Here is a 19,527-nt window from a genome sequence, read left to right as displayed (position 1 = left end):
CGCGCCCTGCCCCGGGCCCCCCCCCCCCCCGAGTGCACAAATTTTTGTGCACCGGGACTCTAGTAACATATAATATTGAGCAGAATGTACTGGACATTGATCTGTATGTTTGTTTGTGTTTGGTTTTTTTTAATCCTCACTCAAGGATATTTTTCCATTGATTTTTAGAGAGAGTGGAAGAGAGAGGGAAAGACAGAGAGAAATATTGATGTGAAAGAGACACATCGATTGGCTGCCTCCTGCACTCCCCTTCCCCCCAGGACCAAGGATCAAGCCTGAAACCAAGGTATGTGCTCTTGACCAGAATCAAACCCAGGACCTTTTGGTCCACAGGCCAATGCTCTATCCACTGAGCCAAACTGGCTAGGACTGATTTGTATGTTTCATGCATGTAATCCCATTTAATATTCACAATTGTGGTAAGTAGGTACTATTATTATCATCATATCTATTGGGGCAATTAAAGCACATAACAGTCATGCAACTTGCCAAAATAATATAGAGGCAACATTGGAACATTAAGTAGTCTGTTCCAACTCCTTCTCTCTTAATCATCACACTAGTATACCCATTGTTTCATAGCAAGTCAGTATAAGAATTTTTATTTAAACTCAGGACTTCTAATTCCACATCCAGTGCATTTCCTATTGTACATAGTAGATAATTTAATTATCTGACTACTAAAACCCTCTCCCTAGTTCCTAGCACATATAGATGGATCTTCTGGCTTCATAAGGCCAGACCTTCCTTGACTTAGTTGGCCAACTGTTAACCATTTTAAACTCAGCCATGTGATGAGATAGAAAATAAATTATATACAATACAATGAAAATATAAAGGTAAATATTGGGTGTTATGCCTGGCGTGTGTACTTCTGAAACTGAGAGCTTCATGGACTACCTCATATTCTAATTTTCATTGGAAATGTTCCATAGATCCAGAACAGATAGGACAATTTAGCATCACCAATCTAGTTGTGTGGCATTCAACCCAGGCTACTTATCAGAATGTCCTGCAACTGTACCAGATGCTACTGCTGTGCTACTAACTTAAATTTAAAAGTACCTTCATTATGACATGAATTACTATTTAATGAATATGCATTACTATGAATAAACTATGTTACATAGATATCAATTAGAGATTCTTAATAACCTCTACAACATGGTAGGCATTTTACTTGTTATTGAAATTAATATAAAATTTAATTATTACTAAAATTTAGTGTTGTTTTCTGTATGTATTATTTTTAAATATTATAAAATGTAAGTAAAATGAACTATTGGGTTGTCTTTGCCCTTTGTGTGATGATGTCTTTTGAAATACAAAAGTTATTGATTTTGATGCAGTCAAATTTATTTTTTCCTTGTGTTTTTCTGCAGAATTAAAAAAAAAAAAAAGCTTGCCCTGCTCAGTTGATTGAGCATCCTCCCATGCACCAGAAGGTTGCTAGTTTGATACCTGGTTAGAGCATGTGCCCAGGTTGTGGGCTTTATTGGGGGGGGGGAGGAGTCATACAGGAGGCACCTGATCAATGTTGCACTCTCATTTCGATATTTCCTTCTCTCTCCCCCTTTCCCTTCCACTCTCTCTAAAAATCAATTTTTAAAAATCTTTAAGAAATGCTTAATACAAAGTCACAAAGATTTACACCTGTACTTTTTAAAAAGAAATTTTATACTTTTACATTTAAATGTAGGTATTTGATCCATTTGGAGTTATTTTTTGTATATAGTGTGAGGTAGGGTTTTAAATTCATTCTTTTGAATGTGGATATCCTGTTGTCAGAGCATTTCATTGAATAGACTATTTCTCCATTTAATGGTCTTAGTAGCCTTATTGAAAATCAAATGACTATAAACATGTAGGCTTATTTCTACACTCTCAATTACATTCCATTATTATATGTATACTAGAGGCCCCATGCATGAAATTCGTGCACTCGGGGAGGGGTGATCCCTCAGCCCGGCCTGTGCCCTCTTTTAGTCCAGGAGCCCTCGGGGGATGTCCGACAGACGGCTTAGGCCTGCTCCCCACAGAGAGCGGGCCTAAGCCATCTGTCAGACATCCTTAGCACTGCCATGGAGGCGGGAGAGGCTCCCGCCACCGCTGCTGCACTCACCAGCTGTGAGCCCCACTCCTGCATTGAGCATCTGCCCCCTGGTGGTCAGTGAGCATCATAGCAACCAGTAATTCCACAGTTCAGTCGATTTGCATATTAGCCTTTTATTATGTAGGATTCTCATACCAGGACCACACAGTTTTCATTGGTGTAGCTTTACAGTCAGTTTTGAAATCAGAAAGCATGATTCCTCCAACTTTAATTTTTTAAATATAATTTTGGATATTTTTGTTCCTTTGTTTATCTATATGAATTTAGGAATTAGCTTGTCAATTTTTGCCATGAAGGAAATAGGGATTTTGATAAGGGTTGCATTGAAATTGTAGATCAATTTGAGGAGTGTTGCCATTTACTTAAATCTCCTTTAATTTACTTCAATATTATTTTGAAGTTTTTTAGTGTCTAGGTCTTGAAGTTTTTGTGAATATTTTTTCTGAATATTTCATTCTGTTTGATGCTATTGTACATGTAATTATTTTTTTAAATGATCTTCAAGTTACTTTCTATTGATTAGTGTGTAAGATTGCTGATTTTTTTGTCAGTTTAAATCCACTGTTGAACTTTCTAATAAATTTTTATTTCACTTATTGTACTTTTCAGATCCAGAATCAACTTGGCTTTTTTTCATAATTTCTGTCTCTTTATTGGTATTTTCTATTGAATGAGAAATAGTCATTAGAAATTTCTTTACTTCTTTATGTTTTACACATATTTTTGTAGATAGTCTTACTCAATAACATACTTAATCTAATTGAAATTATCCAAAGGAAAAGTAAGCAATCAATGATAAATAATATTTTATTTAATTAAACTAAAGTTCATTTTAATAGATAAAAACTATTTAAAGAAACATCTTCAAAGCAATTGAGTACATAGAATATGAACTAATATTACATTAGCAATACACAGAGTATAGATTTTGACATTCTCAACATGTATACAACTATCCTGAATCCAAAAAAAACTAAGAATCACAAAAGCTATTTCATAGTATCATATCTACTGTAGGCAACTGTGTTTAATATAAGAAAGAAAATAAAACCTGAGGCAATAAATTCAAATTGCTCAAAAAGTGGCAGTGGATAATTGAGGAAATTGAACCAAAAACCATTAAAAATAAGAAGGGCAATTTATTGATGTGAAAATTGGCATTCATCCTTCAATAGCATCTAAGAAATTATATAGATGCGAATATTGATATATAATTTAAATTGTTAAATTATATTAAAATGTAGGTATTTAATCCATTTGGAGTTAATTTTTGTATATAGCATGAGATAGGGTTTTAAATTCACTCTTTTGAATGTGGATATCCTATTGTCACAGCCATTCATTGAAGAATTTCATTTTTAAATTTATTTTTACTTATATACAATTAACATATGGCATTATTTTAAAATATAAAATGTGTTATTTGACATATATGCACATATTTTTCAAGAATTTATTGATTTATTTATTTTTTAATTGAATTTTTATTGTTGAAAGTATTACATATGTCCCTCTTTATCCCCCATTGACCTCTTCTAGCCCACCCCTGTCCCCCACCCCAGGCCTTCACCACCTTATTGTCTGTGTCCATGGGTTATGCATTTATGCATACAAGTTCTTTGATCTCTTCCTACCTACCCGCACCTTCCCACTGAGATTCTAGAGTCTATGTTTTTTTTTAAATTTTTATCTATAATTTTTTTATTTGATAAATATGACATGTTACAATTTGTAAATTTAAAGTATACAACATGTTACTTTGTATACCTTAAATTACAAAGGTATATTTGATATATTTATATATTGTGATATCATTACCTTTGAAGCAATATTTATCATATTACAACACTATCATACAGTATTATTGTCTATATTCATTATACTGTGCATTAGATCTCTATGGCTTGTGTATTACTTGTTACAAGTTTATACCCTTAGATATCATCAATATTATCTCTTCATCCCCAATCCTCTGGCAACCACCATTTTAATTTCTGTTTTTCTCACAGAATTGCCCTTTATTTTTTCAAGATTTTACCTAGAAGTGATATCATAAAGTACTTGTCTTTTTCTGACTGACTTATCTCATTTAGCCTAATGAATTCAAGGTCCATTCATCTTGTCTCAAGTGGGAGGATATCTTCCTTTCTCATGGCTGAATAATATTCCATTGTGTGTGCCGTGGTTAAAAATTATATTATAAGGACAACTATACAGGGACCAAAAATCTACATGCGTAATTCTCTTGGATGCACAAAAGAAGTTTTTAAAGTTATTTGAAGAAAACATAGCTTATGATATTTATTTAAAAAATTATTAATGCTAAGAATGTGCAGTCTTTTGATATCAATACCAACTTATACATTGTAGAAAATTCTAGAAGATAAAGCAAAAAATAAATTTGATTCTAAATTTTACAATTGGATATCTGTGTTCTGAAATTAAATATGAAAGTCAATTTATTTTTTTCATTTTAGATATAACTATCTATAAATGAGAGGTCTACGATAACAAAATAATAACATTGCCTTTTTAGTGCTCTAGATGCTCTAGGAGACATGTATAATTTGAAGATTTAATGATGATTGTGAACTTCTGCAACTATGTAAAAATTTACAAGTAAAATTGAGTGCTGTTCACAGTAAAAATTGACTACTGATTGGACATTGATGTATGAGTAAATGAAAACTTTGTTATTTTCAAAAATCTGACATTGCCCCTATTAATGTATTACAACATTTTTGCAGCAGTTATTTGCCAGATGTATTTCTAAACACTTATCACTGATTGGATATGTTTAACCTTGAAAATATTAATAGACAGAAGATATGGTAGTCTACCCAAATTTAAATTCATTAACAATGACTTCTGGTATATATGCACATAAGAAGCACAATCATCACTGGTGACCATTTCTATTAAAAATAAGAGATTGGAAAAATAAATAGATAAATAAATAAATAAATAAATATTATAGGAATTGATGCTGCAGTCCTAAGGCAAAATTTCTTCTCTGGGAAAACTCCGTTTTCTTAATATTGTCAACTGATAGATCATCCCTTCCCCAAAGTGGTGGGTGGAGTAACGGTAATCATGACATGGCCAGTGGCTTGCAGCCCAGAAATACCAGGAGGCCCAATTCTGTACCTTATATAGACTATAAATTGAATCACCTATCAGTGCCTACTGAGTACCCTAAGCCCTTGTTCTTTCCTCATTCCTCCCTTCAAAAGGAGTGTTCACCTCTGCCAGCGTCGTTGCTCTCCCGTTGCGAGACAGCCCGGCAGGTCTTTCTCCTAATAAAGCCTGTAATACCTGGTTTTCAGCTCCTGACTGATCTTCCATCAACTGATTAGATAAGATATATCCACCTTATTGAGGGTAATCTCCTTATTTAAAAAAATTCAACTTTTGAAAAAATCTTGATAAGGGAGATTTTTTTCTTTAATAGCCTAAATAAGGGATACTGAAAGAATGTGCATTCCAAAATATAAATCTGATCATATTAGTCTCCTCTTTATAAACCTTCTATAAGCTGGCATTGTAGCCTCAAATATAATTCCATCTAAGACCTGGCTCCAATTTTTATTCAGACCATTCTTTCTGTTCCTTCTATTCCCATTACTCACCTCCAGTTACACCAAACTTCTTGCCATTTCCTATCATACTATGTTCTTTTGGGATAATTTAAGCTTGGTTCTTGTTCCCTGTACCATCTTCTTCCTGAGAAACTCCTTGTTTCTTCAAGGTATATCTCCTTAGTGCAGCATTTCCCACTCCTGTATACAGCCAACCAGTCATATATCTATTTGTACAAAAGACATTATAGTTAATTATATTAGAATAGTAGAGGCCTGGTGAATGAAATTTGTGCACTGGGGGAGTCCCTCAGCCCAGCCTGTGCCCTCTCGCAGTCCAGGAGCCCTCAGGGGATGTCCGACTGACAGCTTAGCCCTGCTGCCAGGGGGCGGGCCTAAGCCGACAGTTGGACATCCTTAGCGCTGCTGTGGAGGTGGGAGAGTCTCCTGCTGCTGCCGCTGCACTCGCAGCTGTGAGCCTGGCTTCTGGCTGAGGGGTGCTCCCCCTGTGGGAATGCACTGACCACTAGGGGCAGGTCTTGTGTTGACTGTCTGCCCCCTGGTGGTCAGTGCGCATCTACCATCCCCCTGAAACTGGCTCTCCAACATCCCCCAGGGGGTCCTGGATTGCGAGAGGGTGCAGGCCAGGTCAAGGGACTCCACTGGTGCACAATCGGGGCCAGGGAGGGATGCGGGAGGTTGGCTAGCAGGGGAGGGACCATGGGAGGGCTCCAGGGCATGTCCAGCCTGTCTCTCTCAGTCCCAATAGGCTGGATCCCAGCAGCAAGCTAAACTACCTGTCATATTTTCTGCCCCGTGGTGGTCAGTACACGTCATAGCGAGCGGTTGAGTGGCCTTAGCATATCATTAGCATATTACACTTTGATTGGTTGAATGGCTGAGCAGACGACAGGAAACTTAGCATATTAGGTTTTTATTATATAGGATAGGATAATCAATTTATAAATTTTGTTTAACTTTATTCCTTTATGACAAAAAGATAACATTTTTGTGGTGTAGGTGTATGATGTTACTAGCTTTTAGTAAGTTAATGGTACATAGCTGTTTCTATAGAAATGTGTGTGGGAAAAATAATCTGCTCTAACAAAACAAGATTGAGAGAGAATTTCATAAATATCACATTCTGTGATATATTCTCTTCTATTGTAACAAGACCTTTAAATTTCTTTCCCAAACTGTTATTCTGTGATTATTAGATTACTTCCCTAAGTTTATCCATGATATTTCATGGCATTCTCAGTCTTTATTTTATTTTCATTCAAGTAGCTCCTTTCATTTGGATTCTAAACATTCTTATCATCTCAAAGGGAAGGTGGGGGAGGGAAAGTAGGTGGAAAGAGATCAACTAAAGAACTTGTATGCATAAATGCATAACCCATGAATACAGACAATAGGGTGTTAAAGGCCTGGGGTGGCGGACAGAGATGGACTAGAAGGGGTCAATAGGGCATAAAGGGGGACATATGTAAAGATTAAAAAAAAATCTCAACAATAAAGACTTCAAAAAAAAAGAAGAACTCACAAAAAATATCACATAACCATGGTGTATAAGTAGAAATTACTGTTTTTCATGCTATGAAATGTTCACTTTTCTATACTTTAGGATTGAAGAGCAATAATTTTTTAATTTAAATTCTTTATTGTTTAAAGTATTACATGAGTCGCCTTTTTCCCCAATTGACTTCTTCCCCAGCTGCTCCCACCCCCCAGCACATGCCCTCACACTCTTACTATCTGTGCCCCTTGGTTATGCTCATATGCATGCATACAAGTCCTTTGGTTGATCTCTTACGCCCTCACCCCCCACCTTCCTGCATAGGTCGGACAGTCTAATGCTTCTATGTCTCTGGTTCTATTTCTGTTAATCAGTTTATGTTGTTCATTATATTCCACATATGAGTGAGATCATGTGATATTTATCATTCTCTGACTGGCTTATTTCACTTAGCATAATGCTCTCCAGTTCCATCCATGCTGTTGCAAATGGTAAGAATTCCTTCTTTCTTACAGCAGCGTAGTATTCCATTATGTAGATGTACCACCATTTTGAATCCACTCATCTGTTGATGGGCACTTTGCCTATTTCCAAATCTTAGGTATTGTAAATTGTGCTGCTGTGAACATAGGGGTGCATATATCCTTTCTGATTGGTGTTTCTGGTTTCTTGGGATATATTCCTAGATGGGATTACTCTGGGACAAATGGGAGTTCCATTTTTAACTTTTTGAGGAAACTCCATACTGTTTTCCACAGTGCCTGTACCAGTCTGCATTTCCACCAGCAGTGCAAGAGGGTTCCTTTTTCTCTGCATCCTCACCAGCACTTGTCATTTTTTGATTTGTTGATGATAGCCATTCTGACAGGTGTGAGATGGTACCTCATTGTTGTTTTGATTTGCATCTCTCAGATGATTAGGGGCTTTGACAATGTTTTCATATGTCTTTTAGCCTTCTGTATGTCTTCTTTTGAAAAGTGTCTATTTAGGTCATTTGCCCATATTTTTTTTTATTTGATTGTTTATCTTCTTTTTGTTAAAATGTATAAATTCCCTATAAATTTTGGAGATTAGGCCCTTATCAGAGATAACATTGGCAAATATGTTCTCCCATGCAGTGGGCTTTCTTGTTGTTTTGTTGATGGTTTATTTTGCTGTGCAGGGGCTTTTTATTTTGATGTAGTCCCATTTTTTTTATTTTCTCCTTAGTTTCCATTACCCAAGGAGCTATAGCGGTTAAGATATTGCTACGACATATGTATGATATTTTGCTGCCTATGGATTCTTCTAAGATTTTTATGGTTTCCTGCCTTTCGTTTCAGTCTTTTATCCATTTAGAGTTCATTTTTGTGTATGGCAAGCATGTTAAACTTGTGGCCGGTGAGCCACATGCCTCATTTAGTTAACACTAGTGACCCAGTGCATGGATTCATGCACATTGAAAGGAAATTAATTAGAAGGTGTGGGGGGGGGGCAGGGTGAGATGGGCTATACATGCCCTGGAGTCAACCTCCCATGGTCCCTCCCTGGCATCTGCGGAGTGAGCGGGGTCCCTCTAGTAGGTGGGTTCCCTCATCCTGGCCTGTGGGGATCTGGCCAAAACTGGCTCTCCAACATCCCCTGAGGGGTCCCAGAGTGTGAGAGGTCACTCTGAAAAGTTGCTGTCATACAGGGTGTAGAATGCAAACACAAGTGTGCAGTAAGCCATATTAGGGGCCAATAGTGCCCCAGCTACAACATAACCCATAGTCAAAGGTGGAATCACACAGCCTGGCGAGTAATCAGACTCCCTCCTCTCTGGTTTCGGGGTGTGTCACCCAAGAACCGCCACTGCTAAGTCAGTGCAGCTCAGCAGCTCCTGCATTGAGAGTCTGCCCCTTGGTGGTCAGTGTGCATCATAGCAACTTGTCAGATGGGCGGACACTTAGCATATTAGCCTTTTATATATCTAAACAGATGCTTGGTGTATGGTGTAAGTTGGTAGTCTAATTTCATTTTTTTGCTTGTATCTGTCCAGTTTTCCCAACACCATTTATTGAAGAGACTGTCTTGACTCCATTGTATGGTATTGTCTCCTTTCTCAAATATTAGTTGACCATAATGGCTTGGGTCAATTTCTGGGTTCTCTGTTCTGTTCCATTCGTCTATATGTCTGTTCTTGTGCCAGTAACAGGCAATTTTGACAACAGTGTCTTTGTAATATAATTTGATATCTGGTATTGTGATCCCTTCAACTTGGTTCTTGTTTCTCAAGATTGCTGCAGCTATTTGTGGGTTTTTTTTTATTCCAGAAGAATTTTTGAAGTTTATTCTAGGTCTTTGAAATATGCTGTTGGTATTCTAATGGGGATTGCATTGAATCTATAGATTGCTTGGGTAGTATGGATATTTTAATGATGTTGATTTTACCAATCCATGAACACAGTATATTCTTCCATTTATTTATGTCTCCCTCTATCTTTTTTTTTCAATGTCCTGTAATTTTCTGAGTACAGGTCCTTTACCTCCTTAGTTAAGTTTATTCCTAGGTATCTTAATTTTTTTGTTGCAATGGTAAATGTGGTTATTTTTTTAGTTTCTCTTTCAGTGAGTTCCTTATTGATGTATAAAAAGGCCATATATTTCTGGGTGTTAATTTTGTATCCTGCTACATTGTCAAATTCATTTATTAAGTCTAGCAGATTTTTGATGGAGTCTTTAGGGTTTTCTATGTACAATATCATGTCATCTGCAAATAATGACTGTTTTAGTTCTTCCTTTCTAATTTGATGCCTTTTATTTCTTCTTGTCTGATCACTATGGCTAGTACTTCCAGTACTATGTCAAACAGGAGTGGTGAGAGTGGGCATCCCTGTCTTGTTCCTGTTCTTAGGGGAACTGGTTTTAGTTTTTGCATATTGCGTATGATGTTGGCTGTATGTTTGTCATTTAAGGCTTTTATTATGTTGAGGTATGATCCCTCTATTCCCACTTTGCTGAGAGTTTTTTATCAGGAAAGAGTGTTGGATTTTGTCAAATGCCTTTTTTTCATCAATTGATATGATTATGTATTTTTTTGTCTCTCAATTTCTTTATGTGATATATCATATTTATTGATTTGTGGATATTTATCATCTTTGCATCCCTGGAAAAAATCTCACTTGGTCATGGTGTATGATCTTTCTAATGTAATGTTGGATCCAATTTGCTAGAATTTTGTTGATGGTTTTAGTATCTATGGTCATCAGGGATATTGGACTGTAATTCTCTTTCTTTGTAGTGTCTTTATAATTTGGTTTTTGGATTAGGGTAATGTTGGCTTCATAGAAGGAGCTTGGAAGTGTGCGTTCCTCTTGAATTTTTTTGTAATAATCTGAGGATGATAGGTTTTAGTTCTTTGAATGTTTTGTAAAACTCCCCTGTGAAGCTGTCTAGACAAGGGATTTTGTTTGATGGAAGTTTCTTGATTACTGCTTCAATTTCATCAGTAGTTATTGGCCTATTCAGGTTTTTTGATTTTTTCCTGATTAAGTTTTGGAAGCTTGTACTTTTCTAGGAATATGTCCATTTTGTCAAGGTTGTCCCCTTTGTTGGAGTAGAATTGTTCATAGTATTTTTTTTTACAATCATTTGTATTTCTGTGGGGTCAGTTTCTACTTCAGCTCTTTCATTTTTGACTTTGTTTATTTTGGTCCTCTCTCTTTGTTTCTTGGTAAGCCTAAGTAAAGGTTCATCAATCTTATTTATCCTTTCAAAGAACCAGCTCTTGGTTTTATTGATCTTTTGTATTTTATTTTGCCTCTATGTTGTTTATTTCTGCTCTAAATTTTGTTATTTTCTTCCTTCTGCTTACTCTGAGCTTTTCTTGTTGCTATCATTCTAATTCTTTAAGTTGTAGGGTTAGATAATTTTAATTGATATTCCTTTTTTCTTTTCTTTTTTTTTTTTTTTGAGGTAGGTCTATAGAGCTATGAACTTCCCCTTTATGATTGTTTCCATAGATTTTGGATTTTTATGTTTTCATTGTAATTTGTTTCCAGGATGCTTTTTTTAAAAATTTTTTTACAGAGAGGAAGGGAGAGAGATAGTTAGAAACATCGATGAGAGAGAAACATCGATCAGCTGCCTCCTGCACACCCCCCACTGGGGATGTGCCAGCAACCAAGGTACATGCCCTTGACTAGAATCGAACCTGGGACCTTTCAGTCTGCAGGCCGACGCTCTATCCACTGAGCCAAACAGGTTAGGGCCAGGATGCTTTTTATTTCTTCTTTAATTTCTTTGGTAACCCAATCATTTGTTAATAGCATGCTATTTAGCCGTCAAGTGTTTGATTTTTTTCATTGTTTTTATTGTAGTTGATTTCTAATTTTATGCTATTGTGAACTGAGAAGATGCTCAATATGATTTCTATCTTTTTGAACTTGAAGAGACTTTGCCTGTGTCCTAATATGTGGTCTGTCTTTGAAAAGTTCCCATGTGCGCTTGAGAAGAATGTATATTTTGTAGGTTTGTGGTGAAATATTCTGAAGATGTCAATTAAGTCCATCTGATCTAGTGAGTCTTTTAAGATTGCTGTTCTTTGCTGACTTTTTGTTTATCCAGTTTATCCAGTGGTGTCAATGGAGTATTAAAGTCCCCTATTATGACTGTATTGCTGTCGATCTCTCCCTTGATATCTTCAAGAAGATTTTTAGGTATCTGGGTGCTCCTGTATTGAGTGCATATATGTTTACCAGAGTTATATCCTCTTGTTGAATTGCTCCCTTTAGTATTATGAAGTGATCCTCCTTATCTCTTATTATGGCCTTCACTTTGATGCCTATTTTGTCAGGTATAAGTATAACTACCCCAGATTTTTTCTCATTTCCCTTTACCTGAAAAAATTTTTCCCAGCCCTAGGTGGTTTGGCTCTGTGGATAGATCATTGACCTGTGGACTGAAGGGTTCCCAGTTCGATTCCAGCCAAGGGCACATGCCCAGGTTTCAGGTTCAGTCCCCTGTAGGGGGCATGCAGGAGGCAGCCGATCAATGATTCTCTCTCATCATTGATGTTTCTATCTCTCTTTCCCTTTCCCTTCCTCTCTGAAATCAATAAAAAAAATTTAAAAATGTACATTCCTTCACTATCAGTCCATGTGAGTCCTTTGTTCTGAGGTGGGTCTCTTGTAGACAGCAAATATATGGGTCATGTTTTCTTATCCAATCAGCTACCCTATGGCTTTTGATTGGAACATTATTTAATCCATTTACATTTAAGGTTATTATTGATAGGTACTTGTTTGTCACCATTTTTATTCTTTATGCCTGTGTTTCCTTTCCATTTCTTCTTTTTACAGAAGTCCCTTTAGCATTTTTTGCATCACTAGCTTAGTGGTAATAAACTCTCTTAGCCCTTTTTTGTCTGTGAAGCTCCTGATTTCACCTTCAATTTTGAATGATAGCCTTGCTTGGTATAGGATTCTTGGATTCAGTCCCTTACTTTCCATCACTTTGTATATTTCCTTCTATTTCCTTCTGGCGTGAGGTTTTTCTGTTGATAAATCAGTTGATATTCTAATGGGAGATCCCTTATATGTAACTTTCTGTCTCTCTCTGGCAGCTTTTACTAGTAAGACTCTTACTTTGTCGTTGATGTTTGCCAATTTAATTATGATGTGTCTTGGTGTCATTCTTTTTGGGTTCATCTTTTTTTGGGACTATATGTGCTTCTTGGACTTGTGTGGCTTTTTCCTTCCCAACATCAGTGAAGTTTTCTGTCATTATTTCTTCAAACAAGTTTTCTATTCCTTGCTCCGCTTCCTCTCTTTCTGGCACTCCTGTTATGCAGATGTTGTTTCCTTTTGTGTTGTCCCAAAGTTTCCTAAGGCTCTCTTCCTGCTTTTTAAGTTTTGTTTTTTTGTTTTGTTTTGTTTTTCTAGTTGTTGCCCTTGGGTGGTTTTTTCTACCTTGTCTTCTAACTCACTGATGTGGTCCTCAGCTTCTTCTAGTCTATTGTTGAAACTTTCCATTTTGTTTTGTATTGTGGCTAGTTCATTCTTCATTTCCTCTTGATTCTTACACATGTTGAATTTGTCTTACATCCTTTTCAGTGCCCTTATAACCCTTGCTCTGAATTCTTTCTCTGACAAATTGCTTGCCTCCATTTCATTTATTTCATTTTCTGGTAATTCCTCCTTTTCTTTCAAATAGGTTTTTTTTCTTTGTCTCCCCATTTTTACTGTTCCTTTGTGATTGCAATTATTAACACAAATGCAAAAATATAAAAGAACAAAAGTGGTGAGTCCAAATATTTTCTCTGATTCTGCATGCATTGTATTAATTCACTTTTTTACTTCCCTGTGTCTGTATCATTTACCTACTGGAAAACATATAAATACATATGCATTTACATTTACATATTTATATCTGTATATGAATATATATGCATATGTAAAATTACTGACAGTTAAGCACAAAGTTAAAGATTGACATATACTTATAATGGAATCATTTTTTCCAAGTTAGTATTTTCAGACTCAACATCTGTATCCTTTTAAGCTCTGATTTGTAAATCAGAGAGATACATTATTATCTTGAATTTTAAAAATATTTTATGAATATGTTGCTGTACAAGATCAACTAAAACTATTAAAGCATGCACCAGTCAGAAATGTCAGTCATTTTATTTCCCATATAAATTTGGGCACTTAGTAAGAATATAATAAATATATGATGACAATTTTAAGTAGTCATAGTTTTTTCTATCTACAGGGAATCATGAGTTCCAGAATTCACCAGTAGTTCAACTGCATTTATATGTTTCATTGCATAGCCTACTTGCCTAGCAGTATTGTCATCACAAAGATGAAGCCAATTTCAACCCAAAAGAGAGAAAGATTGAGTGCTTACAGAACTATTGAGGTAGAAGTTCTCCCAAGTCATGTCAGTAAATATGCCCAACCTTTAAAAAAAATCAGGCCAGTTGGAAACTAATATGTACATTAGTCATGCAAAATAAAACTCCACTCCATAGTCATTAAAGCTGTTCATAAAGATTTCATTTATCTTCCTCTCAGGCTGATGGTTGGTTTGTACTTCTTCATCCCTTTTGAAGATAGGCACAGACATTAAGTGACCTGCTTTAGTTAGTGAACTATGAGCTTCCATGCAGCATCCTCACGAGCTATTGCATGCTTCATTATATTTTATTTTCTTATTGTAGAAACAAGAAGGTGGAGCCTTCTTCAGTCTGTGTTGAGGATGTGAATAATGTAAAACAAATCCCCCTACATCCTACCCAAGTCTAATCCAAGGTGGATATGGAGTATGAACTATGAATAAGCCTTTTTTCTTTTAGCCACTGAGGTTATAGGTTCTCTGTTGATGATACATAACTTAGCCCATCCTGATAAGTATAAGCTCTAATAATATAATAGTAGATCCTCTGACTGTTTTGCTAGCCTCATGAGAGAGTAGCACAGGAAAAAAAAAAGAAAAGAATTATCAAATTATAAGGAATATGGGTGAAATCAATTGACACTTGCAATAAAAATAATTTTACATTGGTTTGAAGTGAACTTGACATAAATGTGGCTATAAAAAGAAGCTTACCTAAGTCTTAAGGACTCCCCAGACATATTAAAGAAGATTATATGTTATTGGGAAATGGGTTCCTGGGTTGTGATTGCTAATTTCTCTAGAGACCAATCGTGAACAAGTTGTAGATCAACCATAAACTTCCGTTTATAGTCAAATAGAATTACTTCTGTTTGCTCCTCAATGCTTTGACATTACCATCTGAAAGTTTCCAAGAGCTATTAAAAAAAAAAAACTGGGAAAAGAGCAGCTGTTGAAACCAAGGTTTTAAGAAATGAAGAAAAGGACTTTACATTTATTGGTCAACTACTATGCATGGAGCATTATTTACATTTTATTTTTTAATATATTTTTATTGATTTCAGAGAGAGGGAAAGAGAGATAGAAACATCAATGATGAGAGAGAATCACTGATTGGCTGCCTCCTGCACAACCCCACTGGGGATTGAGCTCCCTACCAGGTCAGGGCACATGCCCGGGAATTGAACCGTGACCTCCTGGTTCATAGGTCTATGCTCAACCACTGAGCCATGCCAGCCAGGCTATTTACATTTTCTTATATCAGCACTACAATGTGAGGTGAATATTGTTACCTCTGCTTATCAGATGAGGAAACAGAGAACTTTCCCATTAACAGTCAGTATAGTAAATGACATTGAACTACCCCCACATAACTAACAGCTATGCATTCATCAAGCTCTTGCACTACCTAGGGCACTGTCAGAAGCATTTATTTTCCCTAAGAGGATCATAAAATAGTTGCTATAACAAGCCATAGATGTAAATAAAGGTGTAAGAGTATAAACTACTGTCAGCTAACTTTTCTATACATTTTTTTGTATATAACAAACACCACACATATCCCTAGGCAGAAGTCAGTGAGAACTGTGGTAGTTTGGAAGGCAAGGTGATAGTTGATGTTAGCTTTGTGTGAGGGTGAGAGGAAAAAGGCGTGGGAGCAGAAATTTAAAGATAGAGAATAACAGATGAAAAGCACATAATACATTTGGGAAATAGTACCACTTTGCCTGAAGCATTCCTCTCCTCCAACCACCATCTTGCAAAACCTTGTATCCAATGGTTGTTTCTCATACAACCATTGCTGACTTCATTGGCATATATCTTGAGCCATCCCATAGGGATCCATACTCAGAAAGACCTCACACTTGATTTAATGTTCTACTATCACCATATTGAGGTTCTTAAATTTTTAACAAGGGGCCCCACACATTTATGTCTTCTTTCAATTAAGTAATAGTGGATTGGTCATATCAATGAACATTTCATTTGGAAGGAATTATGAAACACTTCTATTCCAGCTAACTACCAAGTTAGAACCATTCTACCAAATCCCAAAGAACTGATTCTCCAGGGCCTGGATAAATACCTACAGCAGTGATTTCCAACACTGCTGTCCATCATAAACCTTGGGAAGCTTATTAAAATCATATGTTCCTGTCAACTATTTGAGACCTACTGGAACAGTCTTTTATGGTAGAGCCAAGGGAAAGCCAAGGAGACACAACTTGGACCCTTGGTTGGCTAATACAAGTTTTACCTCTTAAAATTGATATTTATGTCTTTGACATTTATTTAGTAGACCATTGGATGTCTAATGACTGATTATTATCCCAAGAAAGACTGTCATAATCCAAGGATTACATATGCCACTCATTTAGGTTCTACACCTATTTGTACCCATTCTTCATAGAAATCTTGAGTGACCATCTATTGATACTTAAATATGTCCATTGTGTACTCAACCACCAAAGTATTTGTTTCAATCACACAAAGTAGGCTGTCTTAGGCAAGTTCTGGTAAGCACATATTTTTTCTCTCTTCACATTTTCTGAAATGTTCTAATACCTAAGGGTATTCCTTAGATTGACATCTCAGGTAGCTTCCTGTAGTCCTGCCCCTTTTAATATGGTTCTGGGCTAATACTGTGTTTTCTTTTAAACAAATTTTCCATGGCATTTCTTATGCAAAGCCATGGCTAAGAACACAGGTATAATGCTTACTGCTTTCATAATAGCCCATTGCTGATGGGCTTTAATTTCAAAAATGTTCTTTCTTATGGTAACCCGAGATGAGATGTACTTCATTGTAACTTCAGCTAATTGAACTAATTCTATTATATTTTGTATGGAAATCTTAAAAATATAGCTGAAGGTAAAGCTTATACCCCCCCCCCCCCGCACCAATCACCATCTTGCAAATCCTTGTATCCAAGAGAGCAGCTTGTTTCTCATACAACCATGGCTGACTTCATTGGCATATATCTTGAGCCATCCCATAGGGATCCATACTCAGAAAGACCTCACACTTAATGTTCTGCTATCACCATATTGAGGTTCTTAAATTTTGAACAAGGGGCCCCACACATTTATTTTGCACTGGCTCTATAAATTATATTGGTAGTCCTGCATACAATAGGATTTTTAAAAGCCTTCCACAGTGTGGGTATTATTTAATGTGCAATTCCAGTTTGTTCCTTTCAGTCCATACACCTACATCTGAGCACAATACACTTAAAATATTACCTACCACAACAGGTCACACTCAAGTTTGACTACTGTCTGTCTTGTTCAGGAGAATCTATATATATAAAAAGCCAGCGACCTGAACGGCCATAACTACCCGACAACCAGTCGCTATGACGCCCCCTGTAGCCAGAGAAACTGCAAGATCGGGGGTGGGGCAAGCAGGCTAACCTCACAGCCCCTCCCCACTGCTGGCCTGCCCCTGATCAGACTCTCCCATCCAGATCAAGAGCAGGCTGCAAAGAGCCTGTATCCGTCCTGGCAGCCCCAAGTCCCTGGGGTTGAGAATTCTGATGGCCCTGCCCAGAGAGTAGAGGCACCTGATGGGCAGGGACAGGGACCACAGGCCTCCAGGGAGTACCGCAGAGCTGGCAAAGAGAGGAGAGGGCCTGCGGAGGGGGAGAAGGTGAAGCCAGCAGACATCAGCCCAGAATCAAGCCCTTCCCCCTGGAGGCAGCGGACCCTCAACCCAGAACCCCAGCCAGAATCAAAGAGCCTGGGGGAGGCTTCAGGAAGCTCTACGCAGAGCTGCGTGTTGAGAACGAGAGACGCCGTGAGGCCCTGACCGAAACCAAGCTGTGGCTGGCACAGCTCAAGGTGGAGCCTGAGCACACCACGCAGAGGCAGGAGCGTTTTGCAGAGAGGCCGGCCCTCCTGGAGCTGGAGAGATTTGAGCACAGGGCCCTGGAACACAAGGCCACTGAGCTGGAAGAGGAACTGAAGGGCCTGTCCAACCTCCGGGCTGACAACCAGTGCCTCAAGGAAGAGAACGCGGCCCTGATCCACGTCATCAGCAAACTGTCCAAGTGACCCAGGAGGACTTGACCATGTACCTGCATTTACTAGTATACAGCTGCTTTGCCACACACACAACTTCCCCTGTGTGAACATGAGTGACAGGGCTGCCAGGGAGTCTCTGAGAAGCCATAACCTCCCCTCTGGACCTCCAGGCTGGGAGGGGAGGACAGAGCCCCCAGGAGCCAAGGGGGCCATCTGAGGCCAGGATGGAGATGGGAGGCTGAGCCAGGTGTGTGTGTGGGGGGGGGGGCTATAGGTAAGACCAGGAAGGAACTGAGGACCAGGAAGTGCCAGGATCAGTAGCCAGGACCAGAGTGGCCACCCAGAGGTCCCCTCTCACGTGTGCTGCCACCAGTCACCCCTCCTGCCCCTGAGCAGAGATCCTAGAATGTGCCAAGCATCCCGCCGGCCTGGGCCAGGTGGGCCTGTATGTAGGGTCCGTGTGCAATAGGGAGGGACATCTTCTATTTTTTGCTGCCCTCTCCCTGACGCTGTCTGGGGCAGGGGGGAAAGGTATTTTTAAGACATAGCACAGGCTCCACAAATAAAAGTCATGAAGTTGCCAAAAAAAAAAAAATAAGAGCGGACTGTAGAGAGCACCTGGGAAGGCACATGGGCATTTCCTTAATAAATTGTCAGCTGAATCCAGGACGATAGGCAAAGCCATGTCCTGGAAACACATCTTGGCCAAAAAGGCAGAAGTGTTCTCAGCTTGACCTTCATTTTTGCCCAGGTACCAGGGAGTGGGTTTTATTATGTAAATCCAGCCAAGCACCAAGAATGAATATGACTCGGGCCCACCCAAGCTCCTTTGTCTTGACCTTTGGTGAAACTTCCTGGTATTTGGGGTATAAAATAAACACGCTTTATCGGTGCTGGGTCCCTGTCTCTCCATCAGAAGAGGACAGCGGTCCCACTCCGTCCTAGCTTTTTTCTTCCATCTTTGTGTCTGTCTCTTTCTTTCATTTTCTTAATCCCCAGCCACCCCTATTCAAAGAACCAGACCACTCTCTAGTCACGCTGGACGAGGAAAAGAGAGACTCCTTCATAGCGGGTGGCAAAATGCCCCCTCCCCCTGGCCACCCCATCCCTGATCGCAACCCCTACCCCAATAGGAGACGGGGCTTGCCAGCCATGACCCCGATGGGCCCGATGGGCCCCCACCACCATGATCGGGCCACAGCCCCTCCCCCTGGCCAGTCCCGCCCCTGATCACCCCCTCATCTCAATAGGGGTTGGGGCCAGCCAGCCAACCTCCTGCAGCCCCTCCCTGCACCCAGTCCCACCCCAGATCAACTCCCCCACCCCAATCAGGGGCAGGGCAGGCTGGCCAACCACCCATGGCCCATGGCGCCTCCCCCAGGCCGCTGGCCTCCAATTGGAGCCCCCCACCCCATTCGTGGGCATGGCCAGCCAGCCCAC

General features: G+C 38.6%; 1 long non-coding RNA gene across 1 annotated transcript; it reads right to left on the bottom strand.

Annotated features, from left to right (window-relative positions):
* Positions 1 to 17,570: 17,570 nt before the first annotated feature.
* Positions 17,571 to 19,298, bottom strand: LOC106728053. Its single transcript, XR_001364300.1, has 3 exons — positions 19,287 to 19,298; positions 17,986 to 17,991; positions 17,571 to 17,754 (listed from the first exon to the last, which is right to left on the bottom strand). It is a non-coding gene; the product is annotated as an uncharacterized LOC106728053 (long non-coding RNA).
* Positions 19,299 to 19,527: the final 229 nt, after the last annotated feature.

Source organism: Myotis brandtii, unplaced genomic scaffold (genome assembly GCF_000412655.1).
Source record: "Myotis brandtii unplaced genomic scaffold, ASM41265v1 scaffold526, whole genome shotgun sequence".
NCBI classification, from domain to species: Eukaryota; Metazoa; Chordata; class Mammalia; order Chiroptera; family Vespertilionidae; genus Myotis; species Myotis brandtii.
The sequence above is the reverse complement of the archived record's forward strand: the minus strand, read 5'-3'. Positions and strand labels throughout refer to the sequence as shown.